General features: G+C 42.9%; 1 protein-coding gene and 1 pseudogene across 3 annotated transcripts in view; both read left to right on the forward strand.

Moving 5' to 3' along the window:
* LOC309801411 (uncharacterized protein) overlaps positions 1–10,358 on the forward strand; it is a 126,444-nt gene extending 116,086 nt beyond the window's left edge. For both annotated transcript variants that reach the window (XR_014293580.1, XR_014293581.1), the window contains exons 5-6: positions 1,036–1,181; positions 10,204–10,358. The gene's annotated coding sequence lies outside the window, so the exon portion shown is untranslated. The remainder of the gene's footprint in view (positions 1–1,035; positions 1,182–10,203) is intronic.
* LOC309799286 (centrosomal protein of 78 kDa-like) overlaps positions 1–21,522 on the forward strand; it is a 659,089-nt pseudogene that overhangs the window by 530,326 nt on the left and 107,241 nt on the right. The window lies entirely within an intron of this gene.

The raw sequence follows: 21,522 nt of genomic DNA on the forward strand, positions 1-21,522 counted from the left end.
ATATCTCTTCCCAGCTCTGTGTTTAGTGATGTCAGGTGGGTAGCTTGAAATTGGTCATGCTGGGAATATTTATACCATGTAGATACCATAAGTGAAGTCTTTCCCGCCTTTCTCGGAGAGCTTTTTATCAATCACTTGCCAGCGTACCACTGATATGCATGTTTGGATGTATGTATGTATGAAGCAAGAATATTTGGGCATCGGTGGGTATGTATGGGGCACTTATGTGAATTGTGAGTGGGGCATCTGGGGCTATGGGCCTTTGTATATGTGCATTGACCCTGGTAATTGTGAATCATTGCATTGCTCCTATCAGGTTGGTCTGTTCTTTAGGGCCAGAGAATCCCCATAAATGTTGTTGATTCCCAGTAGAAATCATGCATATGGATACAGGGGTGTCTGTACCTTAGTCAGGTGGACACTCCTTCAGCATTTGTGTGGTCCTAGCATCTGGGTCCCTAGAAGGAGGGGCCTGGTAGACAGATGGCCATGCAGAGCAGAACCTTCACAGGTGTGTTGTTGGCGTGACAGGCAGCAATCAGAAAGTCATGGGGCTTCCTGGCTAGGAGGTCAGATGACCAAGGGCTCTCCCAGGAAAACCCCCTGAGAATCAGTTGGACAGCTACAGGCGTTACTGGCTCTTCTGTGGCACAGCTGACGTACAAGGACACCCTCCACATGGGGTCCAGAGCCATGCGTCCCTGAGCCCAACTGCCCCAGGGTGGTGGGAACTGTTGCGTATCAGGCTGGTCAACTGTATCACTAGGTCTCAACCAACCTGTCTCATGGAAACCTAAGACCTCACGGATAGGCAGGACCTCTAGGGATCACTGAGCTTACAAGGACAGAGGTAGGGAGGCTTTGTCACTGAGGGAGGGTTGGGGACTGAGACCTGGAGAGCCTGGGGCGTCCCACTCTGAGGAGATATGGCTCTGATGTTCCCAAACCCTTTAGACATGTTCTCTGTTCTTTTCTGAAGGCTCAAGATGCTTCTAGCAGTGGGAAGCTTATCTCAGTTTCATGTTTCTCTGATAGGATGAACTGACCCTTTTATTCACTATTCTACATCAAGCTGCAAACCCATCAGAGGGAACCATGTGATCACTGTAGCCACCAGCTGACCCCACAGCCACCTTGTGCCTCCCTTGGAGCCACCCAAGCATTTCCGCGCCTTCTTTATGGTGAGTCTTGTGGCCTTTTCTCTCTCATTGTGACTCCTCCTGCCAATAAAACATGCTGTGAATGTTAACAAAAGGAAGCCTCCACTAGAATTGGAGACTGGAAGGCCCATAGAGGGAGCTCTCATGCCGTGTCCCTCATCATCAATTACCCCCACAGGAAGAGGTCATTTACTGACCCCAAAGAGGAAGTGCAACCCCTTCACTACCCCAGCTGGAGGAGGGAAGACTTCCTTCCTGGCCAGCAACAAGATATAGAAAATAGAAATAGCTAATAGAAAATTCCGCAGTTTAGCCAATGAGACGCCATTGTCACCTGAAGTTTTACTTTCCTCCAGTGAACTTTCATTTTTTCCCTTGATGATGACTTTCTTTCCTTGTCCCACCCTCCTTACTATACAAGCTTTCTGGGACTTCCCTGGTGGTCCAGCAGCTAAGACTCCACGCTTCCAATGCACGGGGCATGGGTTCGATCCCTGGTCGGGGGAACTAAGATTTCCACATGCCATGTGGCATGGCCAAAAAAAAAGAAAGCCTTCCATGTTGTGTAACCCGTTGGAGTATCTCCCTTTCTATCAGATGAGATGCTGCCTGATTCATGAATGGTTTAATAAAGCCAATTTATTCAAAATTCAAAGTAAATCTTCCAATTTACTCAGTTAAATTTTGTTTTTTAATACATTGGTGGAATGCAGAGGTGGCCACTAACAGTTTAATATGTATCCCTCCAGAAATGATCTGTATAAAAATATGTATGTGCACTTTTCTAAAATCCACTCTTATGATTGCTACTGCTAACAAGATGATTTTATGATTAAATGCTTATCTTTTTAAAAAGAAAAAGGTAAATATATTGGTGGCAGTGATGGGATCTGAAGCAAATTTCTGATAACATTTGGGACAAGGAGAAACAGGTGTGGTGCCCACAACTCCTTTGAGTTCACTGTCTTTCTGGCCATTCCTGAAGGTTGTTGGTAAGCTCCTCTTGGTTTGAGCTCCATTGTCTTTGTGTTTGTGCTCCCAATCTAATTGGCTTTCCTTTACAGGGCAGGTCAGTTTGGCTGGTAGAGGATTCTCCCTGAGGCCAAACCCCTAGCCTTTCAGATGGAAATTCCCAGGACACAGTAACATCTCTTGGTTATTGCCAGTATATTTTTGAGTGGTAAACCGTAGCCCCTAATTTTGTTCCCTGGATTCCACACTGGGCACTGCTGACAGTGTAGTCTGCACTTGCCCATCTGTTTGGAATCAGCCCCCAGTTTCCATGCTTGGAGCTGTTGGTGGCGGCTATAGTTCTCCATTTTGTTTGGAATCAGTTTGCAGTCCCCATTCCTTGGGATTTGCCGGTTGGATCTTTTTCCTCAGTTCAAGGATCCCTGGGAATTGGTGGTGGTGCATACCAGGCCTTCTTTTGTCCAGGACATAGTAACATCTCTTTGTTACTGCTGATATATTAAGGCGCAGTTTTCTTGTGTGTTCTTTTGGGTTGACAAAGGCTAGCTAAGGAAATGAGATCTTTTATCACCAAAGAGTTGAGAATGCCAGCTTCCGGCACACCTGCTTATTTTATATTTAAGAACTGTGGTCCTGGAGGTTGTAGATATTTAGAAAGGTGGCAAAATTATACTAATATTGATCTAGAATTACAGTGGTCATTGTGGGGCATGTTCCAGTTAGACAAGATTGTTCATTTAAGGAAAACACTAGAGAGCAAGGGTTCACAGATTGCACAGGGAGAATGAGATGCCTGCTTTACTTGGTATGTAAAAGTTTACAGAAGGTTTCAAGATTCCAAAATAGCTTCGTTTAGAGACTTAGAACAAAAAGCTAATGAAAAATTAAAGAGACAAGAGGTACCTGAAACAAAAGACCACTGGACAGATGTGACTGCAGATTTAACTCCTACTGTCCCCCCCTTTCCTTTTTCACCTGAGTACTCTTGTTTTACTCATTTTCTGTCTGAAATACTTTTCTATTCCAAAGAGAATATTTAACAATTGCCATTTAAAGTAAAACTACCTGAGATTGCAGGTGAGCCCCCTCAGGTGTCCTTTACCCCTTGGTCAAAGATTGAACTGAGAACTGTAGTTAAAGAATTCTCTAAACCTAGGGAGGAACCCCCAACATTTTTTGAAGAATTTAGAGTCACTGTCAGGGCGTATGTCCCCAAACTGCTAGATCTTTATCCGCTTGTACACATGTTGGTAGGACTGGGTGAAATCCCAGAATGGATGTGGGAAGCAAAATGACATAATCCCTAGGATGATATTCAAGATCCTCAACCTAAAAAGGCTTGCAGAATAACAACTAACCTTTTATAAGCTATTCCTAAAATCTTCCCTGCTCACACTTGGTCTCTTATTAATTGGCCTAATAATGATTGATCTATTATTCACTCGTACAAACAAAAGAGGGGTGAATCTGTGGAAGACTTTAGAGCCAGTTTGGCAACTCTCTTTTTACAGCAGTTGGTGTTCCAAGGAATAAAAAGGCCACTCAGCCTGCTTTAACTGCCCTCTTTGTAAATGGATTATCTTCTGAGATTAGTGGATTGATAAAAGGGCAGAAAAGAGGGTGGGAGGCTCTAGGCCTCACTGAACTCGTGACTATAGCGGAGCATTTTGAAAGGACCCTGGAGCAAGATCACAAACAGAAATCCACCAAGCTCATAGCCTTACAGTTACAACAGCTCTAAGGCAAGAGACACAAAATAACACCTGGGCCTCCCCCATTACAACCTCCTAGGGGTCCATGATCAATTCGATGACCCAAAGTTGATGTTTCATTTGTAATCAGTGAGGACACTGGAAAAAGAGGTGTCCTCAAAGGTCCTATGCAAACTCTTCACAAATGCTCTCATATCTGTCTCAAAGGGAGGGTCCCCCATGACCCTCTCCCCTAGTTGGCAGAACTCCAGAGGTTCTCTGGTCAACTGTTACCAGCAATGACCTTAAACAGCCCAGAGGAAAATATAATGAAAAACTGCCAAATTTTAGTTGATACTGGAGCTATGCTTTCTACTTTAAACCCCACTCTCATATTTTACTTTGAAATCTACATTAAACTCTAACCCTAACTGTAAACATAATTACCTAACCCTTTAACACCCTACCCCTAGCCCTATCCAGAGCTGTGCTTTCTACTCTAAATCCCACCCTCAAAGAACAACAGGTCCCTCTGAGTAAAGAGGATGTTTCCATAGTGGGAGTACCTAATACAGTTCAGAGAGAATTTTTATCTCAACCAAGATGCCTTTTTGCTATGCAATATAGCCCCAGTTAATCTATTCGGTAGAGATCTCTTTTCTAACTTAAAAGGGTCGGTACATTTTGCCTCCAGTGGAGATCTCACCTTAAAATTTCCTGATCAGCCTGAACCTGATCATTTATGTTCCTTACAATCTGTCCTGGACATAAAAGCGGAAGTTCAACAAAAGTTCCCTAATTGGATGGAGATGCCTGCAATTTGGGGGGCTACTTCTGACAGTGTTAACATCAGAAGAATAAAAAAATGCAAACCTATAAAGATTCAGATAGATGTAGCTAAACCTCTCCCTAGGTTTCCTCAACAGCTATTAAAGCCTGCGGTCATACAAGGTCTCATAGCTATTGTAGAAGACTTAATTGCCCAGGAGGTAATCATTCCTGCACCCGTCCCTGCAGCATGCCAATCTTGGCTGGTTGGAAACCTGGCAGGATGGCGATTTGTCCAGGACTTGGGAGCTGTTAATAAAAATAGTTTTTCCCTGTTTTGCTGTTGTTCCAAACCTAGCCACCGTTCTGTCACAAGCTTCAACTGACTTGAAATGGTTTACTGTTGGAGACCTTTGTTCACCTTTCTTCAGCATCCCGGAGGCCCAACAGCCAATATCTACATGCCTTTACTTGGAACAATCAACAATATACCTGCACTTTTATGCCTCAAGGGTTCACTGGGACCCCTTCTTTTTTCCTCCCAAGTACTTCACCAAGATTTAAGAACCCTCTAGTTCCCTGAGAAATCAGCCTTTTTACCATATGGAGATAACCTCCTGCTGTACTCAGCTACTGTAAAGATTCCATAAGGCTTTCATAAAAGATTCCATTTATTTGCTGCAACAGTTAGCTGAGAAAGAACACAAAGGAAAAATTACAATTATCCGTAGACGCTGTTCATTACCTAGGACGTAATCTAAGCACTGAAGGAATTCAGCTATCTCCAGAGAGAATTAGGCTGATACAGGAACTTCCTAGACTCACAACTAAGTGCTGGCATTGTGGATTTCTAGGTTTAGCTGGTTATTGCAAGCTCTGGGTTCCAAATTTTTCTGTTACCTCCTCCACTCTATGAACTTATTAAAGATTTAGTTCCTGAACCCTTTGCTTGGGAAGATAAACACAAGCAGGTTTTTATAAGGCTAAAGCAAGCACTGCAGGAGCTGCCTGCCTTAGGGTTGCCCAAATGATCAGGTTCAGGTTGATCCGGAAACTTTTTTTTTTTGCGGTACGCGGGCCTCTCACTGTTGTGGCCTCTCCCGTTGCGGAGCACAGGCTCCAGACACGCAGGCTCAGCGGCCATGGCTCACGGGCCCAGCCGCTCTGCGGCATGTGGGACCTTCCCGGACCCGGGCACGAACCCATGTCCCCTGCATCCGCAGGTGAACTGTCAACCACTGCGCCACCAGGGAAGCCCGATCCGGATACTTTAAGGTGAGATCTCCACTTAGCCCTTTTAAGTGCGAAAAGAGATCTCTACTTAATAGATTAACTTTAGGTTGTTCAGAAGCTTTTACTTTATTTGTGCATGAAAGGCATAATCAGGCCGCGCAGAACTGTGTGAGCATGGTAGTAAACATAGACCTATTGCCTGTTATAGCATACAGCTTGATTCAGTTGCTTTTGCCCGTCTCGGTTGTCTTAAGGTTATAGCCACAACTGCAAATTTAGTGGCAGCCTTGGCAGATTTGACTCTAGAAAATGAAGTTTATTTGCAAACTCCTCACATTGTCCACAGTCTTCTTAACGCTGAATTGACATTTCTCTGCAAGTATCACTAGATTAACTTCCTGTGAAATCCTGCTTTCACCGCCTAATCTTTAAACGTTACACCGTTCTCAATCCTGCTACACTACTACCTCTGTTTCACAAAGGTGAGGGCCGTGACTGCAAGGTAACAGTGTCCCATGGGAATTCCCTGGTAGTCCATTGGTTAGGACTCCGAGCTTCCACTGCAGGGAGCGCGGGTTGGATCTCTGGTCGAGGAACTAAGATCCCACGAGCCACATGGCGTGGCCCAATACAAAAACAAAACAAACAGACAGAAAACAGTGTCCCATTTTGTGATACCGTGTCCTGAGTAAAGATGTTACCAAGTCCAAGCTTGCTCTGCTTGCCGCACGACAGGCCATAAATCGGAGATGAGGTGTTGAGGCAAGGAATATGACTTTATTCAGAAAGCCAGCAGACCGACAAGATGGCAGAGTAAAGTCTCAAAATAACCATCTTATCGGGGTTTGGGTGCCCGTTTCTTTTATAATACAGAGATGGGGAGGAGATGAGGAGGTAAAGTAAGAAGGCCATAGGTTTTGTGAATAGCCCCTCGAATGGCCAGCCTCGGGGAGGAGATGTGTTAATTTCTTCTTAATTGTAGCCATCCACAGGTGGAAGGAGTCCATATGTTTCCCTGAACAAAGGCACTTTGGTTTAACATTCAGACAGAGCGACAGGGTTCCCCGAGGCAGGCCATTATGTACAGGTACAGACAGTATCCTTTTAGTGAACAAAAGCAGCGGAAGGCAAAGGTTAAAGTAAAAGGAACAGATCCAATGTGTAGTCAGATTTGGCTCTTCCCTGTTACAGTTCCCTACTGTCAATGTCCATCCCACAGTCTTGTGGATAAAAGGGGGTGACGGCCCTTCTAATTGCTTCTTCAGATGGATCTTTCCGGGAGTGTCCACCATTGGTGCCAATGTTCCAAACGTTGGGTTTTTGTTTTTTTTGTTCCTCTCTGGAAAGTGTCTCCTTTACACCTGTAGCCTTAAAAAAATATTCTCAGCCTAAAAGTTGAGAGTTATGATCGCTTTGATGGGAATTTTGAGGGCTTCAAGCCTGGGAGGCAGCATCTCAAGTTAAGGAATTCAGCACTTTTCTATGGACGGGAAGATGGAAGAATCTGGGCTCACTGAAATCAGTCATTTGATATGTACCTCAGCTATCCGGGGCCTGTATCCTATATTCTCATATCCTGAGTTTCGTCAGGGCTCACCGGCTCACGTTGGGGGGCTGTAGTCGCTAATGACTGATGTGTGAGGAAATATTCCATTTCTCAGATCCTCTCCTCTTGGTCAGGATTTTGACCAATATTTGGGAGACATTTCAGGATCAAATTTTGTCCCACAGCGCTGGGAGGCTCATCCCGGGTCAGGGGAGAATTCTTTTTTTTTTTTTTTTTTTAAATAAATTTATTTATTTATTTTTGGCTGTGTTGGGTCTTCGTTTCTGTGCGAGGGCTTTCTCCAGTTGCAGAGAGCGGAGGCCACTCTTCATCGCGGTGCGCGGACCTCTCACTGTCAACGGCCTCTCCCGTTGTGGAGCACAGGCTCCAGACGCGCAGGCTCAGTAGTTGTGGCTCATGGGCTTAGTTGCTCCGCGGCATGTGGGATCTTCCCAGACCAGGGCTCGAACCTGTGTCCCCTGCATTGGCAGGCAGATTCTTAACCACTGCGCCACCAGGGAAGCCCAGGGGGAGAATTCTTGATATGCCACTCCAGGTGCTAGTTTTTGCATTAGGCCCTATTGATAATTAAAGATCTTCTGGATCCTCTATCTAATTATGATCCAGGAGACATTTTCCCTTGTTGCTTTCTCTTGTACCTAGAATCACACTATTACAATTATTTCATGTTATAAATGTGGTCTATTTCCTCAAGATGTTTAGCCATTGAAGTATTGTTGGAGGCCTGGTTACATACTGGGTAAGAGACTGGAAGAGACACCAATCTTATAAAGTAGACAGGATATAAGTAATGCAGCTAGTACCGTTAACAAAGACACAGTACAGCAGGGAGACACAAAGAGCAAACAATCTGGAAACAAAGAACAATGATCAGTATAACTACTTGTAATCCAATTGCAATAGCGAGCGACCAGAGGTACCATAACTGATTTAGTGAGCCATCCGCTGTTTCAGTGTACCAGCGGTGCGGACTTAGACGTGCATGGCTTAATCTTCGAGACAAGCATATGCTACTGGCAGGACCACCCATGTAGAGAGAAAAAGATAAACGTGTCAATTCTGCTTACAAGGGTATAATTTAACAAATTACTTTAAGTCATAATTAGTTTAAGGGGAGCGTTTTGCTTACACCTGGAAAACACAGATTTAAAACAGTCATTTTTCAGATAGAAACCATAAAAATTATAACCAAAATTATAACCGTAATTATAACCCTTTTACCCAGGCATGTGCAACTAATCATTTTTGTTAACAGCTTTATGAAGCCATCAGGTTTCCCATTAGAATTCTTCAAGTTCTTACCCAGTTTGAAAATCAGAAACTTGTATTTATCCAAAGGTCCTTTCTATAAATCTTCTTGAAGAGGAAGCATTTTTGCAAAGGCATCAGACTGAAACCATAACTGTGTACAATGGCGAAAGACTTAAGAAGGCACGTTTAAATCTGATGACAGTGCAATTGACAAAGTAACGTGGTTACTGCGGTGACATGCAACACTTTCAGATAATAAAGAGAATTCTGACTGGTAACATTTTACCAGGACATACCAAATTTTAGGAACTCCATATAATCTGTAGAATACCTGTGTCATTTGGCATACAATATAACCTAAGAAGATTTATTGCTTACTTGACAACACTTCCCGTATAATTCAACCTAATTAGTTAATATCTCTCTTTGGGGTGTTTCAGGGGCCCTTTGAAGCACCCCAAAGTTAGCTAGAGGTCAAAGGAACTTCATTATAATTTGATTTGGGAAGTTTTGTCAAAAAATAAGAGTTTAAAACAGTCAGATAGGGTCACATGTCACTGTGAAACAATAGTTATTCACTTAGCCAAAGTCACAATAAAAGATTTCAAAGGCAAGTACAGAACAGATCTCTTAAAAGGCAGAAAAACTTAAAATCTGGTATCAAAGGCAGTCCAAAATCTTAAGAAACCTTGTCTTCTTAACAGAGAGAAAAGCGAAATTCAAGTTGTGCACCAGCTTACTTTTAAAATGTATTTACTCAATTAAACTTATTTTAAACTTAGTCCTGACCACATACAGAACTCTTTTTCTCAGGGTCCACTTTCCATAAACGTTCTGTCACTTACTTTAGCACAATTCTGACTTTCAAGTGGTCAAATATCTGGAGAGATTAATTTTAGATAGATCTTCCTAAAAGATAAGTATCTTTAAAAGTTCACCTAAAGCTCTTATCTCATTTGCATTTTCTTTCCTTAAAAGTTTCTTCACATCAAGTTATTTCCTTGCTGACAAATTTGCAACAAACATAACAAGATTTTATTTAGCTTATATTAAAGCTAGGCACAATAAAAGTATTATACTTAATGTTGATGACTCTGACAGTATGTCTATATTAATTAGATCAACAAATGAACGTTAATACCAGGTCTTAATTAATACTGAATATTTCCCAGTTCACATGAACCTGAAGGTCATTTAGCTCAGTTTCTCTTGTATTTAGAATAGTTTGGTGTGTAAGTGCATACTTTTCTTTAAGCCAATTAAATAGAGCTCATCCACAAATCAACCTCAGCAATGTTATCCAAAGACAAAGACACATACAAGGACACAAACCTACAGAGACGTCATGGTTGTCATTTCAGAATTTCAGCACTGAGTCAGGTACAGCCATGTGAAGCCCATCAGTTTACAAAAAGAGGTTGGATTCAAATTAGGTTTCTGGCAGATGGAACAAATCAAACTCACTTGTCTAGATGGCTGAATTTTTACAGAAAAGACACTTAGGTTTTTTATTTATCCTTGATAAGTCAGTTTCTAAATTACTTTACCGTCTTTCAAAAAGGTGCATTTTAAAAAGATGGCAGAGATGAGAGTTCCTGAGAAGACCAGAAAGGACATTTGCATCTCAAAGATACAGGCAAGTTTTTCCTAGGATGACTTTGTTTCCCCTTTGTTTAATATTTACAAGCCTCTTAAGATAAACAGGGAGGGTTTGGGGAGTGGTATCTATTGGAGAGTCAATCAACTCGTTCCCCACTGTCAAAGTTCCCTGGGGCTCCTGTGGGGCAATTAGAATCGGACGCCTCAAGTCCAAGGGAGTCCTCTGGCCTCTTATAGGATGTCCGCACAAGGGAACTTGCCCTGCCGTGGATGTGGCTCCCGGTCCAAATTGGGTGGCCTGTGGAGTCTTAGATGGTGATACTAAATCAGGCTCCTGTGCTCTGGAGGTTAACACAGAAACTTCTATTTGATCCCCGTGGGTAGGGGAAACAGGAGGTGGTGAATATGATGGCGGCATGGGGGGAGGGTGGGCAGTTGGAAGAACTGCCGGTGCAGCTTGCTGTTTTGCAAAACACTTCTAACTTTAGCGAGATCCTATAAAAATTGAGTGAGCCATTTAGGGGCTACCGCCCTTCTGATCCTATATTTTGGGTCCGCACCCTATTACAGTAGTATACCATGTCTTTCTTAGTCATAGGCTCAGGGCTATGTTACACCCATTTATCTACTATAGGCCCCAAAGGGCTCTCCTTCAGGGTAGATGGAGTATTTCCCATTTTGTACTTCCCATTTTGTACACCAAAACGCAAAAGACGCAAACAAATTCTGGCATCAGTGCACACAAAACCAAGACCAAAACCAACGAACCAGTTCCCAAATCGGTTCTGAGGGGGGGTAGTGGTGTAGAGAGCAGCCGTCTGGTGCAGAAGCCCACAGGCAGCTAGGAGGAGCTGTGTTAGTCCAAAGGCTTCGGGACACATAGTCCATTCTCAGCCCAGAAGGAGCAGCCAGGGGGAACCAGTGGGAGAGCTTGACTAATTGAGCTTTGTGCCTGCTATAAAGCTTATTGTTTAGCTCTTCGCCAGTAAACTGTGGAGGGTTTGTACGTGGCTGCATAAATGGGTCTAAGAATGATGGACAAGTGTGGTATTTGTTGCCTCCAAAGTGTGGAGAGACCTAAGTAAGCCGTGTTGGGCTTGCTATAGTGTGTTGGGGGGCTGAATAGTTAACAGCTGAGGTTTAGCTGCAAGAGGAATTTCCTGGCTTTTAGAGGATCAGTTAATGCCCAGAAATTTAATAGTTGTGGACAGCCCTTGAATTTTATGTGGGGCAATAAATAGCCCACCTGTATGTTATAGATGGGTCACCAACCATGTTAGGGCCTTGTGCACCAGTCTCCTGAGGGGCTCTGGATGGGAACATCAGTATAGTGCCAGACGGTGCAAGGGGACACCAGGTCTTGCCATCAAAGACTGTGGGCAATAGCTGGGCTGTTAAGATAGCCAGTAGGCAGACAGGTTAAAACATACTGGGTGCCTTCTGAAGTAAAAGTAGACTGCAGCTGGGACTCCTTAATAACTGGTACTGAATAGAACATAATAGCTAGATTGTCACAGCAAAGTAATTCCCTGGAGCCCTTTGGATATCCTTAATGAACTGGACAATGTTGGAAATGGGAGCCTTAAGAGTGGGGATCAGCATTTATATTTCAGTAGTTGATTATAAGGCACCACTGATTAATAGCAGGCTTTAATAGCAGCCAAATGGGGAAATTGAAAAGGAGAAATGGTGTGTTTAATGACTTCTTTTTTTCATAAATTCTGAATTATGGGCTGCAATCCCACAGCCCCCTGTCATACATGTTATTGGGGGATATTTACTGTCTTAGGTGGCAGTCTTATGGGCTCCCAATTTCAGCTTCCACCAGGAAGGCCAGGAATTTGGGTTCGTTCCAAATGGCGTTGCAGTATATCAAGGCATCCATAGCTGTAACGGGAAAGGGCAGGGCCAGAGGGGCTACCACCCCTAAAAGATTTTTAATAAAGATTGTTTCAGTAGTGACATTCAATGGAAGTTGAATGCTTTCTACTCCCCTGACTACTATGACGTGTAATCTAAAGTGTGGCCCTTGCTTATAATTGGAGGGGTTCCCAGGAGGCACTGTAATTTGAGCTCCAGTTGCCAATGAGAGCCATAAGAAAAGTTGTTTATGTGTGTCCCACGGATAATTAGAGAAGTATATGGGCAAGTGTCCCAGAGGAGGGCCACGCTCCAGGGATCTGCCAGGTCCCTAAGGCACAGGCCTTGGCAGAGGTCAGGGTACAGGATTCGGAGAGGTGACAGCTGCCCATCACTCCAGTCTCCTGAAGAGTCTGCAGCGCCTGAGCAAAAATTTCTAACGTGTGCTTGGGCGGTCTCGAGTTTACGTCATTAGGGACCCCCGATCTCCAGAGCTGCCAATACAGCGAGGTCTGTTAGTCATCTCATGAAGGATGGAGCTGTGTGATGGCACCACCCCTTGGTGGAGACCGGTAAGGGTCCCAGAAGTCCCTATATCCCTTAAGCATCCTCTGCTGGGTTCCTGGCCAATGGGGCAGCGGGGCCCATGTGCGAGATTTGGGGCTTCAGAAAAATTATCTTTTTCATATCCAGCTACAACATGGATGCAGCCCCACGCCTGTTGGACTGTATCTGACGTTTCTTTGAATTGTAACAGCATGGCTTTATAATTAGGGGGAGCACCCTTCTCCCCCTTCCCTTGGACACATTTTTTCTAGAAAAATTTGCCTTTCTATCATGGTATAGTTACATGTCTCTGTTTCTTGTTCATGCTGGTCATCCGATGTTTCGGTGCAATGGATGGTGACAGGGAGCACCTGGACTGGGAGTTTTCCTCTTCCCTGACTCCTATGCTGCCACTTCCTGTTTAGGGTGTCCCAGTCAGCCTGGGTGGGGTCAAGGGATGATTTGCAACAGCAGCAAGAAATGCAGCAACATAGGAGGCACTTACCTCAGCGGCATTTGCCCGTTCAGGGTACCATGATGCTCCTGGTAGAGCTGCCTCTATCATCGGTTAGGGCTGTGTGGGGAACTCTTGGATGTATGTTTAGGGTATAGGATGGTTTGGGGTAATAGTAAAGCTGTGTAGAGACTGTGTATGTGTGATCTGGGGAGAGATGAGGGGTATGAGTGACTTTGTGAGTGTACGGTTGGTGTAGCATGGTGTGGCTGGGTGGTGGGCTGCTTCTGGGTGTTTTGAGGCTATGTGTGCAGGCATTTGAGAAGAGGTAGGGGTGTGCATTTTAATGCTTTGTGTGTTGGATCTGTGTGTATTCAGAGTGCAGGGGTTATACACATGCTCATCCTGTAGGGTAAGAGTTCAGGGAGTGTATTTTTGATGCGGAGGAACTTGCAGAGATTGGGGTTGTCAGTGTAAATTGGGGCTGCCAGCTGTGTGTGTATAATCAGGGGATATGACAGAGGCTGTTTATAGTATCTCAAGAGGGAGATGGGTGTATGTTTGTATTGGGGGTGTGAGGTCATGATGTGTTCTGGGGGGAGTATTTAGGAGAAGGTCGGAAACATTGTGTCTCTCTGATGGTATTTTGTGTTTGTCTCAGCTTCTGAGGCATTGTACATACGTGGATGTTGACAGCTGTGTGGGGACTGTATGTGTTCTATTTGGATTTTGGGGGTTGTGTCTTATATTAAGAAGTATGTGAGTTTGGTTTGAATATATTTGGCTATTGTCGAAGGGTTTGTGTGTTTGCATTGAGGGGTTATATGGGGTTGGGTGGATTTTTGTGGGGTATGAGGATTTAGGTGTTTGATTATCAGGGGCCGTTGGGGGTGTGTTTTTGTATTCAAGACCGTGGCTGTGATTTTATTGGGGTTTGTAGTGCATGTATATTGGAGCAGGAGGGTTCTGGGCACACAGTCAGGCATCTGCTTATAAGTAGGGAGTTTGTGTGTTTGAGGATGTTTGGAGCTCTGTGGGGCTGTGTGATGGTGGCACGGGCGACTGTGGGCAGGTGGAGTGTGTGTTGGGCTGGAAGGGAAACTCGAGGGCCTGTTGGGGACTGTGAGGCGCCCATGTGAACTCCCACGTGGACTGACCTTTGTTCCTTCTGATCTTCTATGGCTTGTACGCATCCTGATCTTCTGTGGCAGCTACTCCCCTGGAATGGTCAGTGATACTCTGCTCATTCTTAGCCAGATGAGTCAGGAAATGTCACTTCCTCTGGCAGCTGGATGTGCCTCTTGGAAGTGAGTGGTCCTGGGTCCAGGGTGCAGGACTGGTGGACAGATGCAGAGTGAAGCTGATTCCCCCATGAGCCCTCTCCTCAGTGAGGTGGCCAGGAGGTCAGGGCTGTATCTCCAGAAGGTCAGACATGGCCAGTGCTCTCTAGAATGTGCTGGAGAGGCCAACTCGTTGAACGCACCCTGCCAGGGCATAAACAGACCCCGAGGACAATTCCTAAGGGAGAAGTCTATACCTGCCCATCTTCCACTTTCTCCTTTGGATGGCCTCTACCACAGGGTAAAAGCTAAGCCCCCTCACACGGCCTTTCTTGGCCTGGTCTTACTGACCGGCCAGTCTCTCCCCACATCCTGGCTCACTATGGGCCCTCTGGTGATACCAGCAAGAGGGCCCCCTGCATGTCAGTTCTCACCTCCTTCCCTTGGCCCATGCTGCCCTTGCTGTTTGTCCTGCTCTTACTCCCCCAAGGCTGTTAAGTCACCCTGTCCAGGTGGGAGGGATCCATTGGAAATGCACATTTGAGTAATTACTGCATCACCTGAGTCTCCAGCATGTGCCAGGCACTATGACGCTTGCCAAATCCATAAAAACCCCACAAAGCGGATATGCTATTAGTTGCACTTTGCAGGTGATGATGCTGAGGTTCAGAGGTGAGCAACCATGACCAAGTACCCTGTATGTACCAGAATATCAGACTGGTCAACGTATCCAATAAAGCCAAACATTAGTCTGATCAGGACACCTAGATGCAAGGCTGTAAAGGCGCAAAATATGTCCCAGCACGAGAAAGAGCAGTGCCAAGTACCCCAGCAGAGAAGCAGTGTTCATATCTTGCTTTCTTAATTGAAATAACTGCACATCAACCCACAATTTCCTACTCTGTTAATAGGAGAAAAATACCAATGTGCGTTGTCCTGTAAAACTACCTTAAAAGAATATGTATGATCCCGAATGCTTTAGTAATGACCCCAAATCATCATCATGAAGTTGGGATACTTCTTAAAACACTGCAAGTCTTACACACTGGCATATAGAATCTGTAAAGTCAGTTCTTTGGGTAATGATGGTAGACAGAAGTGGCCCAGAAGGACAGAAGACAGAAAATAGAGCAGAAACTATTTGTCCAGAGGTGACAATGGGTCATAGCCAAGGTTCAAGCATTACGAGGGAGGTGGTGAAAATAGTAATGGGCATAGAGTGTAATAAGTCAAGGATATCTAATGTAGTTTCTAATGAATGTTTGTGAAAGACATATAACTAAAAAGATAATAGGCTGGGAGGTGAAATAATACAAAACATTTGATATATTTTTTACAAGGATAAAAGAAGATAGAAATGAACATTAAAGAAGTAGGTCTTTAGAAATAGAAAATAGAAAAACTATAAGATGGTTAATAACCTCACAATATGATGAGGCAACTTAGATTTATTTTGTTTAAATAAATTGGTAGACTATATTTACAGTAGTTTTAAGTTTAAAGAGAATTTTTGAGCAGGGTATAGAGTTCCCATACACCCCCTCACATCTATTCCCCAAACCACAGTTTCCCGTATTATTAACGTCTTGCATTAGTGTGGGGCATTTTTTTACAATTGATGAGCCAATGTTCATACATTATTATTAACTAATATCCATAGTTTACATTACAGTTTACTCTGTTGTATATCCTATGGGTTTTGACGAATGTATGACAAGCATTGACCATTACAGTATCATACAGAATAGGTTAAGAGCCCTACGTTTTCCAGGATGTCATATAGCTGAAATCATACAGTATGTATCCATTTCAGTTTGGCATCTTTCATTTAGCAATATGCGTTTAGGGTTCCTCCATGTCTCTTCCATTTAGTACTCTTATAGCTCAAGGTGCCATAACATAATACTATAGGCTTAGTGACTTTAACAACTCACAGTTCTAGAGGCTTGGAAGTCTAAGATCATGGTGCTGGCCAATTCAGTGCCTGGTGAGGGCTCTCTTGCTGGCTTGCAGACAACTGTCTTTTCACTATGTCCTCACATGTTGGAGAGAGACAGAAAACATTCTCTGGTTTCTTCTTATAGGGGCACTAATAGAGCCTAATCCTCATGACATCATTTAATCTAATTACCTGCCAAAGGCCCCATCTCCAAATACCATCACTTTGTTAGAGCTTGAATGTATGAATTTTGGGGGGACAGAATTCAGTTGACAGTCTCATTCTTCTAACAGTATAAAATATGACTAATAAAGAAAGCTCATCATTAAATTATCTCTTTTCTAGCAATACATAGATATTTACTTGCTTTTTTAAACCATTTATATTTTTTATTTTTACATCTTTATTGGAATATAATTGCTTTACAATGGTGTGTTAGTCTCTGATTTATAACAAAGCGAATCAGTCATACATATACATATGTTCCCATATCTCTTCCCTCTTGCATCTCCCTCCCTCCCACCCTCCCTATCCCACCCCTCTAGGTGGTCACAAAGCGCCGAGCTGATCTCCCTGTGCCATGTGGCTGCTTCCCACTAGCTATCTATTTTATGTTTGGTAGTGTATATATGTCCATGCCACTTTCTCACTTTGTCACAGCTTCCCCTTCCCCTTCCCCATATCCTCAAGTCCATTCTCGAGTAGGTCTGTGTCTTTATTCCTGTCTTACCCCTAGGTTCTTCATGACATTTTTTTTACATATTAATTGGAGTATAATTGCTTTACAATGGTGTGTTAGTTTCTGTTTTATAACAAAGTGAATCAGCTATACATATACATATGTTCCCATATCTCTTCCCTCTTGCGATCCCTCCCTCCCACCCTCCCTATCCCACCCCTCCAGGCGGTCACAAAGCACCGATCTGATCTCCCTGTGCTATGCGGCTGCTTCCCACTAGCTAGTGACCTTATATTTGGTTGTGTATCACAGCTTACCCTTCCCCCTCCCCATATCCTCAAGTCCATTCTCTAGTAGGTCTGTGTCTTTTTTTTTTTTTTTTTTGGTACACGGGCCTCTCACTATTGTGGCCTCTCCCGTTGTGGAGCACAGGCTCCGGACGTGCAGGCTCAGAGGCCATGGCTCACAGGCCCAGCCACTCCGCGGCATGTGGGATCTTCCTAGACCGGGGCACGAACCCGTGTCCCCTGCATCGGCAGGCAGACTCTCAACCACTGTGCCACCAGGGAAGCCCCAGGTCTGTGTCTTTATTCCTGTCTTACCCCTAGGTTCTTCATGACATTTTTTTCCTTAAATTCCATATATATGTGTTAGCATACGGTATTTGTCTTTCTCTTTCTGACTTACTTCACTATGTATGACAGACTCTAGGTCCATCCACCTCACTACAAATAACTCAATTTCATTTCTTTTTATGGTTGAGTAATATTCCATTGTATATATGTGCCACATCTTCTTTATCCATTCATCTGATGATGGACACTTAGGTTGTTTCCATCTCTGGGCTATTGTAAATAGAGCTGCAATGAACATTTTGGTACATGACTCTTTTTGAATTATGGTTTCCTCAGGGTATATGCCCAGTAGTGGGATTGCTGGATCATATGGTAGTTCTATTTGTAGTTTTTTAAGGAACCTCCATACTGTTCTCCATAGTGGCTGTACCAATTCACATTCCCACCAGCAGTGCAAGAGTGTTCCCTTTTCCCCACACCCTCTCCAGCATTTATTGTTTCTAGATTTTTTGATGATGGCCATTCTGACTGGTGTGAGATGATATCTCATTGTTGTTTTGAGTTGCATTTCTCTAATGATTAATGATGTTGAGCATTCTTTCATGTGTTTGTTGGCAGTCTATATATCTTCTTTGGAGAAACATCTATTTAGGTCTTCTGCCCACTTTTGGATTGGGTTGTTTGTTTTTTTCTTATTGAGCTGCATGGGCTGCTTATAAGTTTTGGAGATTAATCCTTTGTCCGTTGCTCCATTTGCAAATATTTTCTCCCATTCTGAGGGTTGTCTTTTGGTCTTGTTTATGGTTTCCTTTGCTGTGCAAAAGCTTTGAAGTTTCATTAGGTCCCATTTGTTTATTTTTGTTTTTATTTCCATTTCTCTAGGAGGTGGGTCCAAAAGGATCTTGCTGTGATTTATGTCATGGAGTGTTCTGCCTATGTTTTCCTCTAAGAGTTTGATAGGTTCTGGCCTTACATTTAGGTCTTTAATCCATTTTGAGCTTATTTTTGTGTATGGTGTTAGGGAGTGATCGAATCTCATACTTTTACATGTCCCTGTCCAGTTTTCCCAGCACCACTTATTGAAGAGACTGTCCTTTCTCCACTGTACATTCCTGCCTCCTTTATCAAAGATAAGGGGACCATATGTGCATGGGTTTATCTCTGGGCTTTCTATCCTGTTCCATTGATCTATATTTCTGTTTTTGTTCCAGTACCATACTGTCTTGATTACTGTAGCTTTGTAGTATAGTCTGAAGTCAGGGAGCCTGATTCCTCCAGCTCCATTTTACGTTCTCAAGATTGCTTTGGCTGTTCAGGGTCTTTTGTGTTTCCATACAAATTGTGATATTTTTTGCTCTAGTTCTGTGAAAAATGCCAGTGGTAGTTTGATAGGTATTGCATTGAATCTGTAGATTGCTTTGGGTAGTAGAGTCATTTTCACAATGTTGATTCTTCCCATCCAAGAACATGGTACATCTCTCCATCTATTTGTATCATCTTTAATTTCTTTCATCGGTGTCTTATAATTTTTTGCATACAGGTCTTTTGTCTCCTTAGGTAGGTTTATTCCTAGAAATTTTATTCTTTTTGTTGCAGTGGTAAATGGGAGTGTTTTCTTGATTTCACTTTCAGATTTTTCATCATTAGTGTATAGGAATGCCAGAGAGTTCTGTGCATTAATTTTGTATCCTGCTACTTTACCAAATTCATTGATTAGCTCTAGTAGTTTTCTGGTAGCATCTTTAGGATTCTCTATTTATAGTATCATGTCATCTGCAAACAGTAACAGCCTTACTTCTTCTTTTCCGATTTGGATTCCTTTTATTTCCTTTTCTTCTCTGATTACTGTGGCTAAAACTTCCAAAACTATGTTGAATAAGAGTGGTGAGAGTGGGCAACCTTGTTTTGTTCCTGATCTTATTGGAAACGCTTTCAGTTTTTCACCATTGAGGATGATGTTGGCTGTGGGTTTGTCATATATGGCCTTTATTATGTTGAGGAAAGTTCCCTCTATGCCTACTTTCTGCAGGTTTTTTATCATAAATGGGTGTTGAGTTTTGTCAAAAGCTTTCTCTGCATCGATTGAGATGATCATATGGTTTTTCTCCTTCAATTTGTTAATGTGGTGTATCACGTTGATTGACTTGCGTATATTGAAGAATGCTTGCATTCCTGGAATAAACCCCACTTGATCACGGTGTATGATCCTTTTAATGTGCTGTTGGATTCTGTTTGCTAGTATTTTGTTGAGGATTTTTGCATCTATGTTCATCAGTGATATTGGCCTGTAGTTTTCTTTCTTTGTGACATCCTTGTCTGGTTTTGGTATCAGGGTGATGGTGGCCTTGTAGAATGAGTTTGGGAATGTTCCTCCTTCTGCTATATTTTGGAAGAGTTTGAGAAGGATAGGTGTTAGCTTTTCTCTAAATGTTTGATAGAATTCACCTGTGAAGCCATCTGGTCCTGGGTTTTTGTTTGTTGGAAGATTTTTAATCACAGTTTCAATTTCAGTGCTTGTGATTGGTCTGTTCATATTTTCTATTTCTTCCTGATTCAGTCTTGGCAGGTTGTGCATTTCTAAGAATTTGTCCATTTCTTCCAGGTTGTCCATTTTATTGGCATAGAGTTGCTTGTAGTAATCTCTCCTGAGCTTTTGTATTTCTGCAGTGTCAGTTGTTACTTTTCCTTTTTCATTTCTAATTCTATTGATTTGAGTCTTCTCCCTTTTTTTCTTGATGAGTCTGGCTAATGGTTTGTCAATTTTGTTTATCTTCTCAAAGAACCAGCTTTTAGTTTTATTGATCTTTGCTATCGTTCCCTTCATTTCTTTTTCATTTATTTCTGATCTGATTTTTATGATTTCTTTCCTTCTGCTAACTTTGGGGTTTTTTTGTTCTTCTTTCTCTAATTGCTTTAGGTGCAAGTTTAGGTTGTTTATTCGACATATTTCCTGTTTCTTAAGGTAGGATTGTATTGCTATAAACTTCCCTCTTAGAACTGCTTTTGCTGCCTCTCCTAGGTATTGGGTTGTCGTGTCTCCATTGTCATTTGTTTCTAGGTATTTTTTGATTTCCTCTTTGATTTCTTCAGTGATCACTTCGTTATTAAGTAGTGTATTGTTTAGCCTCCATGTGTTTGTATTTTTTACAGATCTTTTCCTGTAATTGATATCTAGTCTCATAGCATTGTGGTCGGAAAAGATACTTGATACAATTTCAATTTTCTTAAATTTACCAAGGCTTGATTTGTGACCCAAGATATGATCTATCCTGGAGAATGTTCCATGAGCACTTGAGAAAAATGTGTATTCTTTTGTTTTTGGATGGAATGTCCTATAAATATCAGTTAAGTCCATCTTGTTTAATGTATCATTTAAAGCTTGTGTTTCCTTATTTATTTTCATTTTGGATGATCTGTCCATTGGTGAAAGTGGGGTGTTAAAGTTCCCTACTACGGGGCCTCCCTGGTGGCGCAGTGGTTGAGAGTCCGCCTGCCGATGCACGGGATACGGGTTCGTGCCCCGGTCTGGGAGGATCCCATATACCGCGGAGCGGCTGGGCCCGTGAGCCATGGCCGCTGGGCCTGCGCATCCGGAGCCTGTGCTCCGCAACGGGAGAGGCCACAACAGTGAGAGGCCCGCACACCGCAAAAAAAAAAAAAAAAAAAAGTTCCCTACTACGAATGTGCTACTGTCGATTTCCCCTTTTATGGCTGTTAGTATTTGCCTTAGGTATTGAGGTGCTCCTATGTTGGGTGCCTAAATATTTACAATTGTTATATCTTCTTCTTGGATCGATCCCTTGATCATTAGGTAGTGTCCTTCTTTGTCTCTTCTAATAGTCTTTATTTTAAAGTCTATTTTGACTGATATGAGAACTGCTACTCCAGCTTTCTTTTGGTTTCCATTTGCATGGAATATCTTTTTCCATCCCCTTACTTTCACTCTGT

This window comes from Mesoplodon mirus, assembly GCF_964341445.2.
Source record: "Mesoplodon mirus genome assembly, chromosome: 3".
NCBI lineage: Eukaryota > Metazoa > Chordata > Mammalia > Artiodactyla > Ziphiidae > Mesoplodon > Mesoplodon mirus.